This window comes from Mustela lutreola, chromosome 1 (genome assembly GCF_030435805.1).
Source record: "Mustela lutreola isolate mMusLut2 chromosome 1, mMusLut2.pri, whole genome shotgun sequence".
Taxonomy (NCBI): Eukaryota; Metazoa; Chordata; class Mammalia; order Carnivora; family Mustelidae; genus Mustela; species Mustela lutreola.
This window is the reverse complement of record NC_081290.1, coordinates 37,129,111-37,151,410: the sequence shown is the minus strand read 5'-3', so window position 1 is coordinate 37,151,410 and position 22,300 is coordinate 37,129,111. Positions and strand designations below refer to the sequence as shown.

At 43.8% G+C, this 22,300-nt stretch overlaps 1 protein-coding gene and 1 long non-coding RNA gene across 4 annotated transcripts in view; one reads left to right on the top strand and one right to left on the bottom strand.

Annotated features, from left to right (window-relative positions):
* The window catches only part of C1H4orf19 (chromosome 1 C4orf19 homolog), an 85,301-nt gene that overhangs the window by 9,750 nt on the left and 53,251 nt on the right, over window positions 1–22,300 (top strand). Inside the window, exon 1 of one of the 3 annotated variants that reach the window (XM_059163786.1) lies at window positions 5,561–5,701. The exons of the other annotated variants lie outside the window; for them this stretch is intronic. The gene's annotated coding sequence lies outside the window, so the exon portion shown is untranslated. Of the gene's footprint in view, window positions 1–5,560; window positions 5,702–22,300 lie in introns of those variants that run through there. 3 annotated transcript variants of the gene reach the window in all.
* Window positions 17,669–20,855, bottom strand: LOC131825011 (uncharacterized). Its single transcript, XR_009351084.1, has 3 exons — window positions 20,658–20,855; window positions 18,099–18,220; window positions 17,669–17,889 (listed from the first exon to the last, which is right to left on the bottom strand). It is a non-coding gene; the product is annotated as an uncharacterized LOC131825011 (long non-coding RNA).

Here is a 22,300-nt window from a genome sequence, read left to right as displayed (position 1 = left end):
CCAGGCCAGCTGGCAGGGATACAAAAGTGAACAGAACAGACCCGGACACAGTCTCATAGTTATCAGCGTGATCACAACAGACGTGTCCCTCTACCTTTCTGTGTGGACGGCGGGGAGCGAGGTCCTGGGCGCTGCCAGGGTATGGAATGGGAGCTGGGGCCTGGGCTGAGAGGGAGGAAGGGCTTCCCTGGGGAACCATGTCCACGCAAGACGAGAGGGTGAATTCGCAGGAGGCCTGGGAGCCCCCATGGCAGGGGAGGGAACAGCGCAGTCACACGGCCAGAGGGGACAGTGTTCCTAGAAGTGTTCTGAGCACGAGGAGTACCAGGAGAGGTAGGCAGGAGGCGGAGGACCTTGTTGGCCACGAGCTATATGTAATCTGACCTCTACCAATGTGATCCTTCCTATTCAATTAGGGGTTTTTGGTGGATGTCGAAACCTCCACTATCTAGTTGAGCAAGGGTAAAGGTCGTCTTCCTACCGCCTCCCACGTGGTCCACAAGCAAATCTCCAGCCTAGAGTGTAGATTAAAAACATACTCATACATCCCAGAGCCTATGCCAATGGATCATAAAGCAAATTATAGACCGGACAGGCATTCTAAGTCAGTGGCCTTAAGAACAGTAAGAAGCTATTGAAGGTTTTTAATGGATAAGTCATAAGATTTGCTTCTCTGGAGGCAGAGCTGGGGAGAGAGAAGACCCACAAAGGGGCTGTGGTTGTAGGACCTGTTGTTGGACCTCCACTTGAATAAAGTGGAGGTCTTTGGATGGAGAGAAGGATACAGCTGGCTTCCTGAGACACTGAGTGACAGCACCGGTACCTGGTGACAGACGGGAATGGGAAGAGAGGCAGGCAGTGTCCAGACTGAATTTTAGGACATGGGTATACAAGAAATTTTATAGTGTTAGAATCAGTGTTTATAATCAAAAAGAAAAAAAAAAGAGCAATTTCTATGTTGTCAATAGGTGTCGGCTAAAGAAAGTATAGCTCACAGACGCAGTGCAACACCCTGTACTAATAAACATAATGAGATGTATGTGATGACATGGTGGAATGATGCCTAGGATATAATTTTAAATTCGTAAGAATTTGTTGAAGAAACATATACTTGGCGTTCCATTTTAATACAGATAGTAATGATTATAATTAGCACTTAGCAATAGTAATGATTGTAAGTAGCACTTAGAATTAAAATATCTGGAAGAAAAAAATTCCAAACAGTTAACAGTATTTATCTGTGAAGCAGAGATTACTAGGGATATTGGCAATCTACATCTGACATTTCTGTACTCTGGGTTTTTGCAACAAAGAAATCAGACCTTGTAGAAAATGAACAAACTACCCTAGTTCTATTATGAAAACTCTTGCTCATTCTACCCCAGAGTGATTACTCCCTCTTCTGAACACACAGGCCACATTCATTCCAGAGTGTGAGACCCAAAAAGGGCCTTAGCCATCCTTTGATTCACTATCTCCATTTCATCTCCGGGGCTGCTGAAGCCCAGAGAGGTTAATGGCTCGGCCAAAGTCACATGACCCTGAATTAATAACAGAGCCAAGACTGGAATCCAGGAATATGCTTACTCTCACTCTAAAACTCTTCCTACTACAACAAGCTAAGTCTTCTCTAGCACACACTGTATCTATGAATAACTTGGCTTTTATTGGACTGTCCAGTAAATAAATCTTTGTCTGTCACTGAATGATGTGCTCAGACTCTGTCCGTGTCTGGCGTTGTGCTCTCAGTACTCTGTAAAACTCTCATTAAAGCAACGGGTAGGGGCGCCTGGGTGGTTCACTGGGTTAAAGCCTCTGCCTTCAGCTAGGGTCATGATCCCAGGGTCCTGGGATAGAGCCCCACATTGGGCTCTCTGCTCAACAGGAAGCCTGCTTCCCACCCCCCCGCCTGCCTCTCTGCCTACTTGAGATATGTCTGTCAAATAAAATATTTAAATAAATAAATAAATAAATAAATAAATAAATAAATAAAGCGATGGGTAGACTGTAGACTTCAGATCTAAGAGGCAGGACTAAAATTTGAGGAGGACAAATACACCCACAATCCCCCTACCTCCACTCCCTCCCCCATTCTCTCTCTCACGCACACACAGAGTAGGGACAAGTTGGTGCACTGAGCCACATGGCCTCCTTGGTTATACTGGGAAAATAGACTTTGGATTTGGGGAGGTTCAGCAAGTACCCTTCTCCCCTGCCACAAGACCCCCATATTTTGGACCTTCCAAAGGCAAAGGCATCCCTATTCAAGGATTCCTTTAATTAGTTGACCATTTCAGTGACTTCCCATAGCTGTCTTCTGAGCTCTCCCTCCCCTGGAAAGTGGGTTTTAGAGACTCTGACCTTACAGAAACTCAGCTGATCCTGGCCTGACTGTGGGTTCAGAGCAGTGGTTTAGATTGTCCACGGTGCGTGGTAGTGGCCCAGTGAACTAGATGATTCTGGATCAGGATTCATTGACTGAAGCAGGGGATAGGGAACGACTTTGTCCTTAGACCAGGAGTTAGCTAGGGACAACTGGGGAGCTGTGTTAAGCAGCCAGTGGAGGACTGTGTTTGGCTTTTCCACCTTTGGTGCCTGATTCTTTGCTCCTTCTCCCCTGAAGCTAATCAGAATTCTTTTGTCTATAATGAATTACACCCCACATCTGGTGTTCATCACCTAAATGGGCTGCTGTCTCTTGGAAACTATGCTGCTCCCATTAAAAAAATTTGTTAAGCTTGTTTCCAGTGTTTTATTAATTTATTTCAACTCAGCATTTTCCATATCTTAAACATTTCCACTTTTTAATTACCATCTGTTTGATTATTTTTTAGACTCTTTGCACTCGCCCCACCATCCCCCGACACACTATGCGTGTGCACACACACACACACACACACACTTATATAAAACTTAAGTTCTTCCAAATCAGTTGTTTTTCCTCCTGTTGCAAATCCAGAAAAGGATGCTGTATCTTTAAGTTTGGAGATATTTTATAATTGTCTTTGAAGTTTCAGTTTTCATTTGTTTGCTTTGGGTGGGACGTGGAAAAATATTTGCGTACTGTATGGTACTAGCCTTCAGAATGCACATGTTCATGAATTTCCTTCTCTGAGAAAGGTGGCAGAGAACCCACTGGTGATGCTTTCCCTTTTTAAGTGTTTGCAAGTCTGTGAATTTCTGTACTAAAAATTGGTAAGTTCATTAAGTATTAATGTTGGGCCTTAGAAGAAGTTTCTGAGACATTTCAAAAGTGTGAAACTTCAGAAATGAAACATTGGGTTTTCTAGAAAGTTCTATATTATCTCCAAAGCTACCTTAGTTATATGATCAGTATTTTCACTATAGTTATTAATAACAAGGCAATGATGAACTCTAATAATTTATTCAGAATAATATTTTTAGAAATTTTTATTTATTTTTAAATAAGTTTTTTTTTAATGTTTAAGTAAGATCTTTAAATTATTTTGAGTTTGTTCTCTTAAAACAAGTTTGTTTGTTTGTTTTCTTAAGGGAATTAAAATTCCAATAGTGCAAAAATTCTTAGTGACTCATCAAATATGCATCAAGCATTTCCCAGATGCCAGACCGACAGAGAAAGTGGAGGTCAGCCTGCCTGGGAACCCCACCACTGTGCATTTTTCACAGATATTAACTTTAACAGGCAAAGTTCTTGAATCCCATGCTCCCACACCATACAGTTGGAACATAAATCCGTTCATATTTTTTTTTTTTTTTAAGTAGGCTCCATGCCCAGCGCAGAGCCCAGTGCAGGGCTTGAACTCATGACTCTGAGATCAAGACCTGAGCTGAGTTCCAGCATTGGATGCTTAACCTACTAAGCCACCCAGGTGTCCCTCATTTGTCATATTTATTGAGCACTAACTGCATGCTAGGTATTGAGCTATGTGCTGACCAGGATACAGAGGAGAACAAATAGAGTCCCTATCCTCATGTGGCTTGTAATATCTACTGAGAAAGAAGAACATGACACAGTCACATAAATAAAACTAGAATTTCAGCCTGTGGTGCAACAAAGGAAGGATAAAAGGGGTGTATAAGAGTCTTTGTGGGATCTGATTTAGACAGGCGGGGAGAGAGGTCAGGGAAGGCTTTTCAGCGAAAGTGACAGTCTGAAACAGGAAGAAAGAGGACAGCTTAGCCGGGGAGAGAGGTGGAGAAGAAAATTGGTTACATATATATATATATATATATATATATTTTTTTTTTTTTAAAGCAGGGAGCATGATTCTAGAAGCCAAGAAACCCAGTTTCTAGTTTAAGAGATCCTAGCAACTACCCTTGAGCACATCTTAACGTCTGGTTGCATTTTCCTGAACCCAGAGACTAACATTGAACAGAAACCTCTAGGATTTCTCCTCTGATCTCTGATGAGTATGGACTGCTCCCTTACCCGAAGCTCTGTTGGCTCCAGTTGGGCCGTTTCTGGAGCCGTCCCCATCCCGGCCCAGAATCAGTCTGTCCCCAGAAACTGTGAGTGGCGCGCCTGGCTGCCTGGCTGACCATGCGGCCAGACCCAGACCCGGGGCGGCCCCCTGCAGCTGCCTGGCTCCCTGCCCCGCCCCCACCACACCCTATCTACCTTGCTATCAATTCTTTCCTCATTCCCTCCGTGCTCAGAGGATAAAGTGTTCCTTTTCCTGTTCAAGGTCAACCTGTTCACAGGGACTCCTTCGCTTTTAGCCTCGGTCCTCTGGGGCATTGCTTCACCAAGCAGTCATGCTGTTTCTGTCCCAAATCTGATTCACGTTCTTAGCATACCCTTCTTTCCTCCAAAAAAGGAGTCCATGCTCTCCTTGGTGAGTACACTGAAACCTTTTTCTTTTTTTTTAATTAAAATAAACACAGAATAAACATCTCTTCCTTGGAGCCTCATTATCTCCCTTTTGGCTACTTGCACCACTGCCGCACTCCCCCCTCCCCAGTTTCCCTTATTAAAATATTAAGTGGAATTTTAAAGAATTCTTGACTCCTTGCTACCTTTAAATGCAGTTCCCAGTTTCTCACTTCTTAGTTCTTTATTTATGGTTATTTTTTTTCTATCCACACTGTGACGTGAAAAGTTCACTGATAAAATTTAAATCTGAAATTTCAATTTGTGACCATTTAGACGAACAGTCATGGGGCACCTGGGTGGCTCAGTCCATTAAGCGTCTGCCTTTGGTTCAGGTCATGATGATCTTGGGGTCCTGTGATGGAGCCCCGCGTTGGCTCCACGCTCAGCAAGGAGTCTGCTTCTTCCTCTGCTCATATTCTCCCTCTCTCTCTCTCTCAAATAAATAAATAAGATCTTTAAAAAAAAAAAAAGAGAGAGAGAGAGACTAACAGTCATATTTCATCCCCGTGCTTTATAGACTATTCTGTGGCATTTTAAACTTCTGATATTGATGCTGCCTTCCTTTTTTGAAATTCTCTCCTTCCTTGGACTTCTGTTACACGATGATACTTCTCATTCCTGGTTTTCCATCTACTTCCATGACCAGTCCGTGTTTGCCTGCCATCTGCTCGCAGGTTTAGAGTCCTGACTGTGTCAGCAGGGAAGGGTTGTGTGGAGAACTCAGAGCGCTATCGGATGGTGATGAGAATCATCGATTCCGCTCAGTGGCAGGTTGTGCGGGAGGTGGATGGATCAGAGGACCTGAGAATTAGCTGACTCGTCATTTGATTCTTGCGGACAGAGGTGAGACCTTTTTAAGGTATGGGTTCCATGTTAAAACAAATTATGTCTTTGTGAGATGGTGTTTTAGCCCTGGGAAGGTTTAGAACTAAGCATAAATATGATGAACTAAATAAAACCCAAAGTATTTAAAATTTTAGAGAAGTTTGTGAAAGAGCCCATATTCACTATTTTGAATATGTACCGTATTCACAGTGTGTAGGGTAATTTGTTATTTAACATGTTAAAAGTCTTATGATTCCACTTTAAAAATGTGTCATTAGCTGATTGATTTAGACTTCGGTTCCTCTAAGCTGAAACTTTTCAGATAGTTCCCCCCCAGATTAAAATTTTAAAATTAATTAATTTAAAAAGATTTTATTTATTTATCTGACAGAGATCGCAAGTAGGCAGAGAGGCCCAACACGGGGCTCGATCCCAGGACCCTGGGATCATGACCTGAGCCGAAGGCAGAGGCTTTAACCCACTGAGCCACCCAGGCGCCCCTAAGATTAATTTTTATTTAGAGAGAATGTGAGCAGGGGGAGAGGCAGAGGGAGAGGGAAAGAATCTCGAGCAGACTCCCCACTGTGTGCGGAGACTGGTGTGGGGCTCAGTCTCATGACCCCAAGATCATGACCTGACCAAAATCGAGAGTTGGGCACTTAACCGACTAAGCCACCCAAGTGCTTCAGTTTTGCTTTGTTTTATACTGGATCGAAATGTTTATGACAGCTAAAGATTCACCTTATTTATGAGTTTATTAATTTTATAAAATGACTGAAGTATTACAGAAGAGTTTGTTTATTGGTCACTGAGACACTTTTTAATTTTTTATTTATTTTTTTTAAAGATTTTATTTATTTTTTTGACAGATAGAGATCACAAGTAGGCAGAGAGGCAAGCAGAGAGAGAGGAGGAAGCAGGCTGCCTGCTGAGCAGAGAGCCCTATACGGGGTTTGATCCCAGGACCCTGGGATCATGACCCAAGCCGAAGGCAGAGGCTTTAACCCACTGAGCCACCCAGGCACCCCTGAGACACTTTTTTAAAAAAATCAAATATATTACATCTTTAAATAAAATGTTTAACTGTCCTTTCCTTTAATTAACCAAGTTAGAAAACCACTCTCAGAAGGATTGGCAGAGTTTAGAGAATCGCCCGTAGGCTATAAGATTTGCAGTTATCTCCACTCAAGAGAAAGCTACATTTTTAATGTTATTTTAATAAATACCAAGCAAAAAACCCCCAGATAGCCATCCCTCATGTTATCTGGGGCTCTGGGAGATAGCCCCGCATTTCACTGGCCACTTCCTTATTCCCCAGTTATGGGTGTGCCTGTTGGCTCCTCCCTCACTCCCAGCGCTTTGCGGGGGGGTGGGGGGGGTGGGGGGGTGGGGGTGGGGGGGTGGTTGGGGTTGGAGGCATGGGGAGAAGTGAGGGGGGTGAGTTCATCTCAGGGTGGGCTCATCTCAGGGTGTGTACCACGACTCATGGCTCGGATGCTGCGACCTCAGTGCCCTATCTTTGGCCCCACATTCTGCACACAGCTACAGATCCCTTGAGGACAACTGCCTGCTAGATCCCCAGACCCCTTTAAACTTAACCCATCTGAAACTGCAATCACCAATCCACCCTCGCCAACCCCACTGATGTGCTCTCCCTCCCATTACCCTCAGTGGATGACGTCACCTAGTTCTCCTTCCCAGTGAGCTCAGGGACTCTGGGTCAGGGCACACAACCTGACAAGAGCAGGCATTCAGACAGAAAGGCCAGATAAGATACAGGTGACACGATACATGTCTTACAATGAACGGGAAGGGCGAGGCCCCATATCGTGCTGATAGTAGTTCAGATCTCCTGGTCAGGCCTGTGGTAATAGCTAACATTTACAGAGCACCGCCTACATGCCAGGCACCCCAAATGCTGTATATATGTCATCTAACTTAAAGGGGTGGCTCAGAGAGGTTAAGCAAGTTGTTCAAGGTGACAGAGCTGGGACTAGGTCAAATTCTGTGTGCCTGACCCACAGAGCCCAGCCTCTTGGCCCACAGACACCTTCCTCTGTGTCAGGCCCCTCCCCTCCCAGCAAGTGCTTCCACACCAGGTCAGATGGCCCTGACACACCAGTATACCGTGCCTTTACTGGTGTGCCTGTGAAGGCCAAATGACGCTTAGAAATTCAGACGTTCACTTATAATCATCTAGCAAACGTTCTTTCATTTCACTATAAAAAACCCATTTTAGATCAAAATGCCAAAGCTTAATGATTTCAAAGATCAATACGGTCACTTCCTGAAGATACAGCAAATACAGAGAGAGATACAGCAAATACAGAAGATACAGAACGTGTTCTCCCCGCTTTCCTGTTCAACCTTCTGTGCATTTAGGAAAAATCCTGCTTGATCTTTCCATCCACTGCCTGACCAAGAAAGATGCATTTCCCTCCATGTGGACACCAAACGTTGGGTTGAGAGGAAATGCAGCTGCAAGAGCACGTTTTAAGAAATAAAAATTGAGGAATCATCCTTCCAATACTTCCGCCTTCCTTCCTTTCTGCAGCCATAGAAACAAGGCTCTTTTTTCCTCCCCGCTGAGCTCTTCAGCCCTAGCACGAAATTCCTAAGAGGGGTAAAACTGGAACTGCTGTCTCCACCCCACCCCCTCACCCCTTGGGAGAGTAAAGCCTCCAAATTCAGGCTGCCAAGATTGAGACAGTGAAGATCCTTTGTTCAAAATACACATATCCCCAAAATTAGGAGCATTGGAGTCTGCAGTGCTCATTCCTGAATTCACTCGGTCCCCCACCCCCCACCCCAAACTAGCCTGCTCCTCTTGTTAAGATTCTTGAAGTTGGGGAACTTTCATCTAGTTCTCTTCAGGAAACTGTGTATGAAAATATGCCACCTTTAGCAGTGTTTACAAAGTAGTTACTTAGAAGACCAGTTCCCTTCTATTTGAGTCACATAGGCAAACTTGAAAACTGAAAGGAGTCTAGATAAAGATATAATCACATGCACAGTGCCACAGAATAGGTTTCTAGAGAAGGGATTTTAGTGAGCAGGAACTCTCCTCTAATAATGTTAAACTAGAGCCTGAGGAACTTTAATTTCTAGAAGTGCTCCTGATGGTGGCCAAAACTCAAAATAATTTTAATTGTAGCAAAATAACTTTTCCTCAACTATGAAAAGTAAAAGAAAGGAATTGTTTTAGGTGAGGTGGAAAAGAACCACAACCCCAAAATAAGGTAGCCTGCTGCGTTCAGATAATCAGTAATTCAGGAGGAACTGGTTTCATTCTCTCAAGTGCACAGACTAAAAGGTGAACCCCATTAGCACCTATTTTGATGCTTGTTAGGACCATAACCCTAGGACGCTTAATGTCCTCATTCTCCAGACAGGGTGATGAAGACACTAGGTTATCCAGACTGATGTGAGACTCCTTAATCCCAGGTCTTCTTTAAATATCTCTGAGGCCACAGAAATCTGTTCCTTAATCTCTCAACAGATAACATGTTGCCCATTTCTAGAATCCAAAAGCCATGACCCTTCAGCATCTTACTCTTCATTAGTAGATGCTGGAAATTCGTGAAGTTCACTTCATTATCCCATTTGATCTTCATATGTTTATCTACACACCAAGTAGCCATCACGGCATGATAACAGGGTGTGAAAAGTAGAAGCATTTAGACACACCCAGGGTCAAGTCCCAGCTTTTGAACTTCTCAGCACCCCGGAGCTTCCTTCTCTTTGTAAAATAGGGGGAAATAATTGGGCCAACACTTATGGTATTACTGTTGGCCTAGAAGGTGGGAATCAAATCAGAACATACACATGAAGAAATTGTGTTTGTTAATTTGTATGACTTCTTTTTCTTTTATTTTTTTTTAAAGATTTTATTTATTTATTTGGCAGAGAGAGATCACAGGTAGGCAGAAAGGCAGGCATGGGGAGGAGGGAAGCAGGGTTCCCTGCTGAGCAGAGAGCCCAATTTGGGGCTTGATCCCAGGACCCTGAGATCATGACCTGAGTCGAAGACAGAGGCCCATCCCAATGAGTCACCCAGGTGCCCAATATGTATGACTTCTGTAATCAGAAAACAATCTTAAAAACATATGTTAATAATAATGAAGTGTACCACTTTATAGTAGCCACTTGTGAGAATGGCTGACATCAAAAAGATGTGCATGACAAGTGTTTGCAAAGATGTAGAGAAATTGGAACCTTCCTACACTGCTGATGGAAGTGAAATTATGTATACACTTTGGAAAACATTTTGCCGGTTCCTTAAAAGGCTAAATATCGGGATGCCTTGATGTCTCAGTCAGTTGAGCATCTGACTCTTGGTTTTGGCCCAGGTCATGATCTCAGGGTCGTGAGTTTGAGTCCCACTGGATTCTCTCTCTCTCTCCTTCTCCCTCTGCCCCTCTCCACCAGGTTGTGTGTGTACACACTCTCTCTCTAAAAAAATTTTTTTTTTTTTTTTAAGATTTCATCCATTTATCTGACAGAGATCACAAGTAGGCAGAGAGGCAGGCAGAGAGAGAGGAGGAAGCAGGCTCCCTCCTGAGCAGAGAGCCCAATGCGGGGCTCAATCCCAGGACCCTGGGATCATGACCTGAGCCGAAGGCAGAGGCTTTAACCCACTGAGCCATCCAGGCGCCCCTAAAAAAATTTTTTTTGAATAAAAAATAAATAGGGTGCCTGAGTGGCTCAATTGGTTAAGCATCTGCCTTCTGCTCAGGTCATGATCCCAGGGTGCTGGGATCGAGCCCCACACCAGGTTCCCTGCTCAGTGGGGAGCCTGCTTCTCCTTCTCCCTCTACCTGCTGTTTCCCCTGCTTGTGTGCTCTCTCTCTGTGTCAAATTAATAAATAAAATATTTAGTGAATAACTAAATAAGTACATTTTCAAAAAAAAGTTAGACATGGAATTAACTCAAACATCCCATTCCTAAACATATGCCCAATAAAAATGAAAACATGTGTCCACACAAAAACTTGAACATGAATGCTCATAGCAGCATTATTCATAATAGCCCAAAAGTAGAAACAGCCCAAACGTCCGTTGACTGATGCATGGACAAATAAAACGGGATACAGCCGTCCAGCAGAACATAGGAATGAAGAACTGATAGGTACTCCAGGTGGATGAGCCTGGAAAATACCATGTGGAAGTGAAAGAAGCCAGACAGAAAGGCCACATTGTACAACTCCATCTGTGTGAAAGGTCCGGAATAAACAAACACAGAGACTGAAAGTGGACTGGTGATTGCCTAGGGCTGTGGAAAATGGGGTATTGGCAGCTCATGCCTAAAGGGGAAGAATTTCTTTGGGGGCTGATGACAGTGTTCTGAAATTGATGGTGGCCTTGGTCACACAAGTCTTTGAGTACACAAAGCAGGGTGAAGTGTACACATTAAGTAGGTGAAGGGTAAGGTATGTGAATTACATCTCAATCTGTTAAAATGTAATAAGGTGACAGACTTCTAAGTAATTTCAGTAACCTTGGAGGCTTCAAAGTTTTTGGAGTGGCGGTCAGTAGGCATCTGTTAATTACCCTGTCAGAGATGGGTCCACCAGTCCACGGGTTTTGACTTGCCGGTAGCTTTTGAGAATCTTCTTTGCTTGCAGCAGCAGTCCAAACATGAGAAGCTTCAACCCTGGTCATTGGTTTTTTGTTTTTTAGGTTTTTTTTTTTTTTTTAAATTTTTGTTTGTTTTTAAAGATTTATTGAGAGAGAGAGAGAGTTGGGCGGGGGAGAAAATCTCAAGCCGACTCCACGCTAAGCATGGAGCACAACGCAGAGCTCAGTCTTACGACCTAGAGATCATGACCTGAGCCAAAACCAAGAGTCAGACATTCAACGGACTGAGCCATCCAGCTGCCCCTCTGGTCTCTGTTTAATAAATAGTTTTATTGTTTAATCTCCTGATTGTAAAATTAATACATACAATTTGGGGGGAAAACTCAGAAAATAATGAGTTGTAAGCATAAGTTAAAGGAAACAAATAACCTTGTGACTCTGAAAGCAGTATTCCTTCCTGACTCCTTTCCAGGTTGGAAAATCTGATCTTGAACTTAGGTTTTCGAGTTGCACGTTCTCACTCCATGTCCATATGCAAACTGCATTTTGACAGAACCTTCTTGAAAATGATCACTTGAACCTGAAGACCTCTTCCTTCTGAAGGTGAATTTCCAGTCCTGTACATTACACAGTGCCCAGATGCAGTGACCATCTGTAGTAATTTAAAAACACTTTGCTGACTTTGCACAGCCATTAGAGAGCTCCCCTATTTCACACTTTACACAATATTTTTCTTCCTGTCTTATTAACCTGTGTCCCAGGTTGTGATCTCCTTCAAGATTTACCTGATTCTGATTTCTCGAAGCCCTAGAAGCAGACCTCTAGAAATAATGGGCTCTAAGGAAATGCTGCCCAGATCTCCAGGCCTCTGAGACGCTGAGAGTCACACTGTCCACAAAACAGGCTCTTAGTGTAGGGCTGACCTAATGCGACAGGTGAATATAGTAGCCCATTCTTTGTGAGGGGGAAAAAAGTGTTATTTGGCTTAAGTCCACCAAACTAAGGTTAGCCCTGTAAGGAAACAAATAACTTTCCCAAGCTTTGAATTGTCCTTTCAGTCAACACCTAAAATAATTGTAAATATTGTTCAGATAAGGAATCGGTCCTCTTATACTTCTGTTTGTTCACACAAGAAATACTTATTTGTAATTTGCCTTATAAAATACTATCCCGAGTTGGTCCTTTAGTACCAGGAAATGAACTGATGGTAAGGTATGCTACTTTCTTTAGGGAACCCATTTCCGTGAAGAAACTTAACTGGAAACAATCTTCTCGTAACTCCGTCAGCACTTTCTGCATCTCGCTCCGTCAAGGCTCGGCTGTTATTTTTATTGTTGATTATTCTTTCATGTTGAGAGTGGTTTATTTTCTCATATGGTGGTAAATTTGTTCTTAAAGTACGTCCCATAAATGTCTTTTTATCTCCCACAGCATGTTAATGGGAGGTCAAGCCCTAAATATTTCTTGATGAATTATTTGCCAGGAGGCATGGCTGGCGTTCCCGCAGTGTGGGCGCTGGTGAGCAAATTTCTTGGTCCTTCCTGTCTTTCTAAAGGAGCGATCAGAATCACCCTGTCTATGGGAAAGCAGGAAGGAGCAGCTTTTTTTTTTTTTTTTTTTTTTAGATTTTTTTAAAGATTTTACTTATTTATTTGACAAACAGAGATCACAAGTAGGCAGAGAGGCAGGCAGAGAGGAGGAGGCAGACTCCGTGCTGGGCAGAGAGCCCGATTTGGGGCTCAATCCCAGGATCCTGGGATCACGACCCGAGCCAAAGGTACAGGCTTAACCCACTAAGCCACCCAGGCACCCCTCATTGTCCCCATCTTTCACAGTTTTTACAGATAGAAACACTTCAGACATTTAAAAACAAAAGCTACCACCCAGGGACGCGGTCTTCACCTTTGGGGCGCCTGGATGGTTCAGTGGTTAAGCCTCTGCCTTTGGCTCAAGTCATGATCTCAGGGACCTGGGATCGAGCCCTGCATCAGGCTCTCTGCTCAGCGGGGAGCCTGCTTTCCCCCTCTCTCTCTCTACCTGCCTCTCTGCCTATTTGTGATCTCTCTCTCTGTCAAATAAATAAATAAAAATCTCTAAAAATTTGTTTTATAAATAAATAATAAAAACAAAAAGCCACACTCCCATGAACATCTGCCCATTTTCCATATTGTGAGGCTTCCTCGTTGGCTGTGCCTGTGGGGTGTGAGAAACTTCATCACTGAGATCTGGTAAACCAAAGGACCTTTTGGCCTGTTTTCTTTTCCACCAAGAGTAGTTATAACTTGCTCCTCCGGTTGGACTCTGGGTCCCACTTCAAAGGCTGGTTAGGCTGAGGTGTGCGTCTGGTCCCTCTATGGCACCAGCATCACTGGGATGGATAGTTCTGTTCATAGCTTATCTACATCAGTTGGGAAGCGTCTGTGTAAGACCTTGCCCATTTTTTTAAATTGAGTTCTTCATCTTATTGAATGCAGGAGTTCTGGATACAAATGTTTGGTTTAATTAGATGATATGTGCATGTTCTAAATACAGATCTTCTGTTATTAAAAAAAAAAAAAAAAGTTACACACCCGTATGTATCTCCAGAACTTATCCAGTATCCTATTCTCTGTATATTCAACTTCTCAAATGGGGCATTTATTTCAAAGAACGCTAAATGCAAATAAATGTATATTTCTTTTTTCTTTTTTTAAGATTCTATTTAGAGAGAGAGAGAGAGAGAGTGTGTATTCATGAGCAAGGGAGAGGGGCAGAAGGAGAGGGAGAGAGAGACTTTCAAGCTGACTCCACGCCCAGCTGGGGCCCATCTGTCATGGGGGCTTGATCCCACAAACCTGAGATCATGACCTGAGCCAGAATCAAGAGTTGGACCCTTCACCAACTGAGCCACCCAGGGACCCCAACTGCATGTTTCTAAGGACCCCATACTTTTCTCTCTAACCCTGCTCACTTTTTTCTTCATAAAAGTTCTTTGTGTTATGTCTCAGATGTTTTCTTCCCAGACCTTCAATAATTTAACTAGCTGTTTCATATAAGATGTTCTACAAACTCAGAGACTGTAGTCTAGAAGAGGAAGATTCAGCTATTAACCAGATAATCAGTAAATGTAAACTTTCAGTAGTAGTAAGTGCAGTGTGAATCAGTAGTGGAGGGATTTGACCCAGTAAGGAAGGGACGTGAAAGAAGCTTCTTGAGGAAGTAAAGGGTATTAACCAGGAAGAAAGTACAGCAGGAGCAAAAGCCCTTTGGTGGGCAGGAACAGAATGATAATGTGGGTCTAAAAGAAGACCTGTGATGATGGGACCCGGGGCAGGAGATGGTTCAAGATAAGCTTGAAAATAGGAGTAGGAATTTTGTCTTCTTGTCTTAGGATCAGTGGGAAGCCACCAAAATGACTTTAAAACCATCAGGGTCAGGGAGCTGGCATGACCCAACCTGTGATTGGCAAAGACTGTCCTGGTGGTGTTTCTGCAGGGCAGGTTGGAGAGTACCCTCCGGTGAGGGCACACCCGTCAGGAAGGTTTTGCAGCGCACTAAGCAAGAAATGTGGGAAGTTTGGCCTGGGTCTCAGTGGCAGTTCTGTAGAAAGACGTGAATGAGTTCAAGAAGTATTTCAAAGATAGTCATCAGGAATTGGTGTTAGAGTGGAAATGTGAGGGAAAGACAGGTGTCAGAGATGACACACAAATCGTAGGAATCATGCTCCCGTGTGAATCAGCCCATTAAAGACTCTGAGAAGTCCTGTAGCAAACCAAGCTGGCTAACTAAGCCAGCAGGTCCCCAATTCATCTGGGCCTGGCATCTCCCATTCTTTTTCTGCTGACAGTTACTGAACTTCCTGGGAACTCTGAGATAGGCTCTGTGGGCTTTTTACTTTGAACAGTTCCAAATATTTTTTGCATTGTTTTTGTTTTGTTTTGTTGTTGCTGTTTTGTTTTTTGAAACCCCTGCATTAGACTGCTTGGGCTGCCCTAACAAAACACCACACACCACCTAGCTTCAGCAACAGAGGTTGATTTTCCCACAGTTCTGGAGGCCAGAAGTCTGAGAGGAAGGTGATGGCCCCTCTGCTTCTCGCGAGGCCTCTCTTCTGGGCTTGCAGGCAGGTATGCTCGTGACCTCTGCACGTGCACGTCCCTTCCACCTGCTGCGTGCCCCAGACTAGACTGGGGACCACCCAAAGCAGCTCATTTTGCCCTATTACCTCTTTTTTTTTTTAAGATTTTATTTATTTGAGAGAGTGTGAGAGAGAGCATGAGAGGGGAGGTCAGAGGGAGAAGCAGACTCCCCATGGAGCTGGGAGCCTGACTTGGAATTTGATCCCAGGACTCCGGGATCATGACCTGAGCCGAAGTCAATCGCTTAACCAACTGAGCCACCCAAGCGCCCCTGCCCGATTACCTCTTTAAAGGTCTTCTTTCTGAGTGTGGTCTGCAGTGAAGGTCTGAGGTACTGAGGGTTGTAACTTTAACATATGAATTGGTTGGGGGGCAGGGTGGGGAGCCACCTGAGCCCTGACCAGCCCCAGAGGCATAGAGTTCTCTCCTAAAGGTTGCACCACCCTTGGGACTCCAGAGCCCAAACCATATCCAGAGTCCTATGTTCCTGTGTCCCAAAGAGTCCTGCAAGGTTTCCATCTGCAGTCCCCCAGTACTCACACTGGCAGGATCGTTGTTACTCTGGCCTAGTAGTAATTCTGTTTAAAAAAAAAAAAAGGTAAGAAAAAGGCAATATTCAGTACTCCGCTGATCGGCCCCGTTCCTGCATCCCAAAGACATAAATACTAGTGGAGGTTTCTGGATTTTTCTTCTAACTGGGTGAGACCAGCATTTCACCTCGAGGGCGCAAAGTACCCAAGAGAGGTGAACAGCCATCTGCTGGGCCGCACTGTGCCTGCAACCTGGAGTGCAGCGTCCGTGAGGGCAGGCCTCCTGTTTGGTGGGTGCGGGGTGGGGACAAGAGGTTTGTGAGATGCCCCCTCTCTGCCCAGAAAGCAGGTCATTCAGCTTTTCTCTTTCCTCGGAGAGAATGGCTGAGATGACAATGCCAATAGATGATTCTGTCTTTTAAAAAACAAAAAACAGCCAGGACACTCTGTCCCTATAAAAATAAGGCAGCTCCCTCTTTCCTCCCATCACACTGGTATGGCACAGCCGTATTGGATCAGCCACTCAGAAGATCCAGCCAAGAAGTTTATATTTTATTATCTCATATACTATGTTATATTCCATATTTTCCACCAAAGTCATTCGGTTTTCCTGTGTACCTAGTTTCATCCATGCTTTTAAATGTCATCACATCATCTTTATTCGAATTAAGTCCCAGATGAATCACAAGCCAATGAAAACTGCCTGCTTATTTGCTGACTATAGACAATTTGTGTTAGGGAATGGGCCAGAATTCCTTTTCCCGCTCAGTCCTCTGAAGTCTCAGAGTCTGTCTGCTGCTTTCTGGAACCTGGATATCACTGACGGAGTTTTTGTCTAAAATGCATCCCTCGTGTTATTCCAACAAGACAGGCAGAAGACACTTGGCTTACACGTCAGTCAAGAATAGAGTACTTGACAAGAATAGATGGTTTGGCCTGGCTTTACAAAAAACCACCATTCTCTCCTTGATGATGGCACTAGAGGATCCTTGGGGGGAAAAATGAGGGGCGTCTGGGTGGCTCAGTCAGTTAAGTGTCTTCCTTGGCTCAGGTCATGATCCCAGGGGCCTCAGATTGAGACCCACATTGTGTTCCCTGCTAAGCGGAGAGTCTGCTTCTCCCTTTCTCTCTCCCTTTGCTTCTCCCCCTGCTCGTGCTCCCTCTCTCTGATAAATAAATAAAATCTTTAAAAAAAAAAAAAAAAAGAAGAAGAAGAAGAAGAACAGATTTCCCTGAAGTTGTTTGCCATGGGGCTGCTCTAGCTAGTCCAGTTCTGGTACATTCCCCTTATACGTAGCCAGTACTAATGGGCACCATTTCACGGATCAGGTCTGACTATGACTTATAGCCATAGCTCAGAATAAAGTTCGCAGAGAGACTGATGTGTCTTTCTTCAAGGCTGGCTTCCTGCTTTGTTCCTAGTAGCTATTTACCTAATTCATAGATTCTTGCTAGTCCTATCCCAGCTGTGCCAGTGCTCCTAAAATCTCCCTAGTTCCAATCCCGCTGCGATCACATTAGTGCCTTGGCATTTTGTCAGTCTCAGTTGAAGTTCAAAGGCTCTGACTCCTGGTTTGAGGTGGAGATACTGTATCCCTGCTCTCTTCTCCCATGTGTGCATGCCTGGCTCTGCAGGTGCCTGCAGTGGTGGGTCCGGGCAGCCTGGTAGTTACATTGTTTATTTACTAGTTTCACACAAACCAAAGCCATCCCAGGCAGCCTGTAGGGAAAGAGATTCCAAAAAGCTTCAGTGAAACCACTTATTTATTGACGCTCAGAGACAATGAATCGCTCTGCTGAGCAAGAAACGCTTAGACCCAACAAGGAAAAAGCCAGCCTTTCAAACACCCGACCTTTGTCAAAGGTTTATTGAGAAGGGAAAGCCACAGAAGGGCTGGAGGTGCCAAATCCAGGCAGCCTTTGTTCCCCACCGCTCGGCCAGGTGACAGGATCCTGCGGCACTGGAAACATTGGAAACGAGCTTCAGAGAAAAGAGAAAAGGAATCAGGTTTATTTCTTTGTAGAAATTGGATTCAAGTTACTGTTCCTTTTTATGACTTACGGAGTGTATCTTCTTTCTAAAATATATTTTCCTTCTCCCGCTGCACCCAGACACACACACGCACACACACATGCAGTGCCATAGCTTCACAACATATTTGAATAATACATTCTCCTAAAAATACCTACCATCACAGATGTTCTCTTCCTGTTGGACATCTGCTTGTTGTAGTCCATGGCTGTCTGGAACTTCTGAGACGTGACTCAGCCCAGAGCTTTTTGTTAGATGATCAAAAAAGCCACTAATTTCTCTGTGTGACAAGAACATGTAAAGTAATTAGCGCAGCGCCTGGGACGAGCTCCTGTGATCAAGAAATCCTGGCTGTGGTGGACACACTGGTTGTCCCTGGATGGAGCAGATGCGTGTGGCATTTTAGGACCCATTTGTTAACATAGGACAAGAACCTGATGAAATGCTTTGCTGGTGTTGAAGTAGCCTTCTTTGCTCAAGGATGAACAAAGTACTTCGAAACGCAAAAAGAGATTCACCTCCACACGTTCTGGTTTTTCCATTTTTTCAAGCTACAGGGAAGTTGGAAGAGTGGCACACGAACCACACGAACCATCTAGAATCTGCCGTTAACATTTTCCATCTTAATCACCTATCCAACCAGCGCATTATCCATCAACCCATTTTTTTTTAACTGCATTGTTTGAACTTTTTCAGAGTAGTATAGACATCAGTTCATTTCAAACATTTCAGCGTGTATCTCATTAACCATGAGTTCAGTTTTTCTTTATGGTTCTCCTCCCCACCCCCCTTCCCGACCTCTTCCTCTAGTATCATTTGCATACAGTGAAATACACAAGTCTGAGTGTGACATTTGTGAGTTTGGGCAGCTGCATGCAACCATGTACCACAGATCCCCATCAGGATATACGGAGAACATTAATGTCGCCCCAGGAAAATCCCCCCATCCCCTCAATCAACCCTTGCCCCCACCTGCATCGAGTCAGATACTATTCTGATATATATATATATATATATTTTTTTATTGCCAGAGATTAGTTTGTTCAGAACTGCGCATAAATGAATCCTACAATCCATACATCCTCTTTCGTGTAAGGCTGCTTTTACTCAGCATGTTTTCGAGTTTCATTCATAGCGCTGCATATTCTTTTTTATTGCTCAGTAGTACTTCATTTATAGTATTTCAGTGTGTTATACTGTTGATAGACATTGGAATCATTTCCAGGCTGGGGCTGTTATGAATGAAGCAGTTGTCAACACTCTGGGACAAGTCTTGACATGGATATATATGTTTTCCTTTCTCTTGGGTAAATACCTAGGAGTCAAATTGCTGAATCATAAGGTTGTTCCATAGCCTTCATATCCATGCCTCCTGGGCTCAGATTTTCTCAGAATAGCAACTACCAATACATTCAAGTCCAGAATATTCTTTTCTACATACAGAGCAGAACAAGGGGCAACAACAGTTGTTTTTAGACTCAAAGTGTTCTCATTATCCTTTTGCTTGAAGACGGTATATATCCCAACCATTGTGTTAAGACATGTTGGTAGAGGGGACATTGGTGGGAGAAACAGTTCTTTGGATCGCAGGTAAGTCTCATTTTTAAGTAGCCTCTACTGCACAAATACTGTTGATGGTAGACTCTCCATCATTCGGATATTATTCATCATGTATGTCAAGCAGAGAAAACCTCAGGGAATTCTGCTGGTCCCGCAGCATTGCTCAATGACATGTTTCTTTTGTCAGATCTCTCTGTCATCTTCTGTTGTATCCATTTTAAATCTCCCTGATCAGATCTCAGAGCTGGTCACCTTCCCTTCTTCCCTCTTAGCACTACTTCATGTTACCGGAGCTTAGCCACGGTCCCTTTTGCCCCCACCCCCAAGTGACAACACCTTTGATTGTCCTGTAGTCAGGATGGACGCTGCTAGCATATAGAGGGACAGGGCTGTTGAACATCCTACAATGCAAAAGACTGTTCCCTGCAAGGAAGAATTAGCCATCCTGAAGTTTAGAAACCCTGCTTTACAGGGAAAATAGAAGACATTAAAACAGGCTTCTTAACATGTTTTCTGCCATGGACTGTTTTAGCAGTCTGTTGAAGCCTATGGACCCCTTCTCAGAATAATTTTTTTAAGTGCATAAAATAAAATACAGAAGATTGCGACAGAAATAGAGTTACCGAGTTTAAAAACTTATCATATACTAATATGTGCTTCTTTATAAATACATTAAAGAACAAGATGTAGTAGCAAGTCTAATAACTACGATAGTTATGAGGATAAACAATATTTTGAAATCTACAGCAGCTTTGAATGTAATATGCAAATATCTGTGATTTCTATTAGAGACAAAGTCACGGGAACTACTGATGATGCTGTAGTTTGATGACTACCTTCAGAACTGAAGAAAATGCCAAATTTCAGTTAGTGGTTAGTAAAGAGGAGATACGACTTTTTCTCATTTAAGTTCACAGATGCCCTGAATTCTATCCATGAACCCCCTGGGGCACTGCATGCTCCAGCTTAAAAACACCTGCATTTGAGGAGATGACCATCACCAAAGAAATGAATTTATCCCATCTACACCTCTGATTTTCCTTCCCTCTTCAAACAAGAATAGATGTCCCTTGCTGCCAGAGTTGACTTGCAGAAAACAGAAATTCCATTAGCGGTTTCAAGCGAAATGAGCTCAATACAGGGAACGGGATGCTTACTACAATATCCTTGGAAGGGCTGGACCAGCAAGCCCAGGAACACTAACAGCGCCACCACAGAACGATCTCTTCCAGGACTCCACTTCCTTTTACACAGTCAAAAAAGAGGGGGATGGGGAAGGAATGGTGGAACGCTTGGCCCCAGGAACACTACCTTAGTGGGTATTAGCCACTGAGCTGTCCCACCATCCCTTGATAGATCCACCTTGCCAAAAAAAAAAAAAAAAAAAAAAAAAAAAAAACCAATGCCCAACATTCTGCCTTCTGAGAGCAGCAAAGCACTTGCACGCTGGAACAGGACTGAAGAAGAGCCCAGCGTGTCCACGAGGGACATGCCGGCAGAAAAAGCAGAAGTGGCCTTGGTGTAACCTCCGCCTCACTTCCTTCCACTTTCCCATCTGGTGGAGGATTGTCTGAGTTTAAGTCTGTACGGGCCCTTCCTGCGAGAGAGTCTGGGAGATGTTCCTTCTCTCCGTCTAGCCTCCGCAGAACTGGAAGGCACAGAAGACGAAGACACTGAGCAACAAAAGGTCCCTCTTCTTCCACCCCCATCCCCCACCTATGCTCCTTAATACTTTGCTCTTCCCTCCCGCCTGCTGATGGACCTTCATTATGCTCTTCATTATGCTCTGTCTTCAGCTCCTTTCTTTCAACACTCCTACCAGTATGTCCAAATAACTTGGAAGCTCTCCCAGCGTAAGCAGCCCTCCCCTTAATCCTACTTCCTTCTTCCTGTGTCTCACCTTCCACACATGGCCCACTTCCTTCTGAGGGTTGTGTTGTTTTTTTTTTTTTTAATATGTTTTTTAAGATTTTATTTATTTAAGAGAGAGAGGGAAAGAGCATGAGCAGGTTGGGGGAAGGGCAGAGGGAGAGGGAGAAGCAGACTCCGCTTAAGTAGGAAGGAAGCAAGGCTCCATCCCAGGACTTGGGGATCAGGACCCAAACCAGAGACAGACGCCTAATGGAACCTGAGCCACCCAGGTTCCCCGGAGGGTTGTTATGCTTAGTGTTTCCTCTTCCTCCCTTCTTACTACTGGTGAATGGACAACCATCTACCTTCCAGATGCACTACTGCAAAAAAAACCTACCTTCTCCAAGTTACCACTTACATTTACAGGTACACTTTGCTTTACTGGCCTTCTCCTTACTGTGTTTTTACCAACTGAAGGTTTGTGGCCACCTTGTGTCGAGCGAGTCTATTGGGCACCATTTTTTCTGACAGCATTTTCTTACTTCATGTCTCCGTGTCATATTTTGGCAATTCTCACAATTTTTCAAACTTTTTATTATCATTGTATTTATTATGGTACTCTGTGATCAGTGATTATGACTTGCTGAAAGCTCAGGTAATGGTTAGTATTGTTTTTCTTTCTTTCTTTTTTTTTTTTTTTTTAAAGATTTATTTATTTATTTGACAGAGAGAGAGATCACAGGTAGGCAGAAAGGCAGGCAAGAGAGAGGGGGGAAGCAGCCTCCCCGCTGAGCAGAGACCCCCCAATATGAAACTCGATCCCAGGACCCTGAGATCATGACCTGAGCTGAAAGCAGAGGCTCAACCCACTGAGCCACCCAGGTGCCCTCTATTTATTTATTTATTTATTTTTAAGAGAGATTGAGTACGTGAGTATGTGCTCACACGT